Source organism: Chrysochloris asiatica, unplaced genomic scaffold (assembly GCF_000296735.1).
Source record: "Chrysochloris asiatica unplaced genomic scaffold, ChrAsi1.0 scaffold00502, whole genome shotgun sequence".
Taxonomy (NCBI): Eukaryota; Metazoa; Chordata; class Mammalia; order Afrosoricida; family Chrysochloridae; genus Chrysochloris; species Chrysochloris asiatica.
In genome coordinates, this window is record NW_006409020.1 from 754,911 (window position 1) to 759,880 (window position 4,970).

Below are 4,970 nucleotides of genomic sequence, written 5' to 3' on the forward strand. Positions count from 1 at the left end.
GCAGTGAGGTTGGCCCAGGATCGGACATTGTTTCATTCTGCTGTGTATGGGGTCTCTATGAATCGGTTCCAACTCGATGGCACCTGACAACAACAACAACAACAACAACAACATGAATATTGTTTATTGGTCCAATGATGAGGATTTTTGTTTTCTTTACATTGAGATGTAATCCATACCAAAGGCTGTGCTTTTTGATCTTCATAAGTAAAAGTTTTAAGTCCTCTTCACTTTCAGCAAGCAAGATTGTATCATCTGCATATCGCAAGTTGTTAATGAGTCACCCTCCAAACTTGATATCACATTTTTCTTCATATAACCCAACTTCTAAGATGATTTACTAAGCATAATGGTTGAATAAGTATGCTGGAAGACTAGAACCTTGTCGCCCACCTTTCTTAATTTTAAAACATTCAGTGTTCCCATGTTCTGTTCGAACAGCTGCCTATTGGTGCAGGTACAGACTCCTCATGAGCACAATGAAGTGTTCTGGAATACTCATGCTTTGCAATGTTGTCCATAGCTTGTCATGATCCACACAATTGAAAGCCTTTGCATAGTCAATAAAGCACAGGTATCTTTCTGATAGTCTCTGCTTTCAGACAAGATCCATCAGACATTAGCAATGATATCTCTCATTCCACGGCCTCTTCTGAATCCAGCTTCAAGCTCTGGAAGTTCTCTGTCAATGTATGATTGTAGCCATTTCTGTATTACCTTTAGCAAAACTTTACTCACATGAGATACCAAAAAGATTGTCCAATGATTTCCGCATTCTCTTTGGAATGGGCACAAACATGGATCTCTTCCAATCAGTCGGCCAGATAGTTGTCTTTCAAATTTCTTGGCACAGATGAGTGAGTGCCTCATGTGCCACCTCACTTTCTTGAAAGATTTCATTTTTATTTCATCAATTCCTGGAGCCTTGGTCTTTGCCAATTCCTTCAATGCTTCTTAGACATCCTCCCTAAGTATCATCGGCTCTTGATCATATACTACCTCTTGAAAGGGTTGGACATTCACCATTTCCTTTTGGTACAATGACTCTGTGTATTCATTCCATCTTCTCTTGATGCTTTCTGCATCATTCAATAATTTGTCCAGAGAATCTTTCAATAATGAAAGTCAAGGCTTAATTTTTTTCTTCAGTTCACTCAGCTTGAGAAAATCTGAACTTATTCTTACTTTTTGGTTGTCAGATTCCACATCTTTGCACATTTTGTTATAATATTTTGGCTTTATCTTCTTGAGCTGATCTTTGAAATTTTCTGTTCAGATCTTGGACCTCTTCATTTTTTCCATTTTCTTTAGCATCTCTAGGCAGGAGAGCAAGTTTCAATGTATCTTCTGACATCCATTTTGGTCTTTTCCTTTCTTTCTTTTCAAATAATTGGTTTTGCAGAATTCTATCCTGTGTACTCCAGCATCATTTCTACCACCAAGGTCATATTTTCCAACTACTGATCCTTCCTTTTTGCTCCCAACCTCTGCATTCTAATCACCAGTAATGATCAATCAATACATCTTGATTGCATGTTCGATCCATTTGAGATTGAAGAAGTTGGTAAAATTCTTCTATTTCATCCTTACTGGCTTTATTGGTTGGTACACAAATTTGAATAATACTGGAAGTAACTGTGCTTCCCTGTAGGTGCATGTATATTATCCTATCACAGACACCGTTATATCTCATGACTGATCTGGATATGTTCTTTTTGACAATGAATACATCACCATTCCTCTTCAATTTGTCATTCTCAGCATAGTAAACCATGTTGTTGTCAGATTCAAAGTCTCCAATACCAATCCATTTCAGTTCACTAATGCCTTAGATATTGATGTTTATATGTTCCATTTATTTTTGACAACTTCCATTTTTCTCAGATACATACTTCATACAGTCCATATTCTGATTTTCAGTGGGTGTTTGTCTTCATTTTGAGTTGTGCCTCATAAGCAAATGAAGGTCCCTTGGGCTGTTCTCCCATGAGTTTTATTCCATTCACATTATCATGGTCAAGTCTACTTTGAGGAGGCAGCTCTTCCCCCATTGCATTTTGAGTGCCTTCCAACCAGAGTGGCATATTTTATGGCACTGTATCTGACAGTGTTTCTCTGCTATTAATAAGGTTTTCAATTACTAAAGATTAGGAAGTATTTCATCACTCTTTCTTTCTAATCTGTCTTTGTTTGGAAGCTCATCTGAAACCTGCCCACCATGGGTGACCCTGCTGGTTATTTATAATACTGGTGATATGGATTTCAGATTCATAGCCACGCACAAGCCACCACAGCATGACAAACAGACTACAGTACATACATACAAAGAAATACTATATGTGATAAGGTTGTGTGTCTTCTTGGCTAAGCCAACATTCTCTGGGGTTTGGTAGTTCAGATATAGTCAGCCTTCATTTTGAAATCTAATATAATGTAGATCCTTCCATTTAGAGATCTGCTAGTTGTCAAGGACTTCATTCTGCTTGGATCAACTATTAACACTCATGGAAGCAGCATTCAAGAATTCAAGTGGCATATTGCATTAGGCAAATCTGATGCACAAGGTCTTTTAAAATGTTTAAAAACAAAGATGTTAGCTTGAGGACTAAGGTGCACCTGAGCAACCCCATGGTATTTTCAATAACCTCATATGCATACAAAAGCTTGACAGTAAATAAGGAAGATCATAGAAGAAATGATGCTTTTGAGTTATGGTATTGGAGGAGTATATTGAAAGTGCCATGGGCTGCCAAAGCAACCAATAGATCTGTTTTGGAAGAAGTGCAGCCAAGAATGCTCCTTGGAGTCCAAGATGACCAAACTTCATCTCTCATACTCCAGACATATTGTCAGGAGGAAACAGATGCTGGAGAAGGATGTCATGTTTGGCAAGATGGAGGGTCAGAGACAAAGAGGAAAACCCCTCATGAGATGGATTGGCCAAGTGGCACAACTGATGGACTCAAGTGGCACAACAGTAGTGAGGTTTACCCAGAGTGGGGCAGTGTTTTGTTCTACTGTTCATAAGGTCACTATGAGTCGGTACTGATTCGATGGCACCTAATAACAACAACAACAACAACAGTCAAGCTACAATCACTCTCTAAAAAATACCAACATCCAGGCAAGAACCAATACTAGTTGCTATACACCATGTAGACAACTAACATCTGTGAGAGTTACTCTTAGTTGAGTAATAAGAAGAGAGAAAAGGGAAGTCCATCTCCTGATCACATCTAGCTGGAGGCAATCAGAGAGCATAATAAAATATTAATGTTCATTCTCCTAAGTATTAAGGTTACAGCTAACTACTGAATATGCCCAAGAAACAGATGACCATCTCTGGACATGTCTAGAAACAAGATAAAGTGACAAAGATAAATGGGTAGCAGCTATACCTAGACTTTATATTGGAAGGCAGACAGGCTTTCCAAATGACTGAGAAGGAATTTACAAAAATTATAATAAATTATATCAAAATACATTACAGAAGAATTGCAAAAAAATAAGTAAGAAGTTAGGAAAGTGCTACAGGAACAATCACATAAGATAGATACAACATTGGAAACAATTCAAAACCTACAGAAAGAGGTCCAAATGATTATTAGTAGGGTATCAGAAATGGATAATACACTGAGAGAGCAAATGAATAGAATTGAAGAGAATGGAAGCCAGAACTAATGATCCGGAAGACAAATCTCTCAATACTACTAAGATAGAAGAGCAAACAGAAAAATATAAAAATATCTGAAGAAGGTCTATGATTCAGGTTGGACAACATGAAGAGTAATAACTTAAGAATTATTGGCATTCCAGAATAAGAAGAATCACACAAGTCCACAGAAGAGATAGCTGAAGAACAGCTGGAAGAAAATTTCCTTAACAACCTGTAAAACAAAAACATAAACATTCAAGATCCTTAACAAATCCCAGGTAGGATAGACTCCAAAAGAAAATCACAAACACATATAATAATCAAGCTCTCCAAAATAAAGATAAGGAGAAAATCCTGAAAGCAGCTAGGGAAAAGATAAGTGTTACATACAAAATCAAGCAAATCAGATTAACCTCGGAACTCTCAGCAGAAACCATGCAGGCAAGAGGCAATGGAGAGACATATATAAAACCTAGAAAGAAAAAAAAAATCTTCCAACCAAGAATCAACTACTCAGCAAAGCTGTCAATCAAATACGATGGTGTAAACTAAACATTCCAGGATAAACAGAAGCTAAGGTATTTTGCCAAAGCCAACCCTGCATTGCAAAACATCCTAAAGGGATGCGGACTAAGACCCAACAATAACAGACAACAACCAGAGATTGAAATACATGGCAGTGCCACCCAGCATTCAATTTACAAATGAATGAGTTGCTAATAGAACAAAACTATAAGAACAAATTCAGAGGAACTGAGATGTCAGTCTATGACCAAAACAAGTACAATGTGAAAGAAGGTAAACACATAGGAACAGAGAACCAGTTGGTGAGAAGGTCAGGTAATTTTAGGATAAAAAAAGACTATAAAATGGAGGAAAAACTTAATAGAATATAAGGTAACCTCAAAGAAAATTAATACTTCACAACATACTAAGAAAATTAAAATCCAAGAAGAATATGGAAACATTGAAACTATGAAGAAACTGACAAGAAAGAACATGAAAAACATGAACTCAGTACACGAAGACATGCACAACAAAGAAGCCAGCAGCACCACACACACAAAAACAACAACAACAACAACAAACAAGCATAATGATAGCAACTGATCCATGCCTATCGATAATTGCAGTGAATGTAAATGGATTAAATGGACTAGTTAACAGATGGAGAGTGGCAGAATGCATAAGAAAACATGATCCTTCAATATGCTGTCTGCAAGAGACACACATTACACACAAAGACAGAAACAGACTGAAAGTCAAAGGATGGGGAAAAATTATATCAAGCTAATTACAATAAAAAATGAACAGG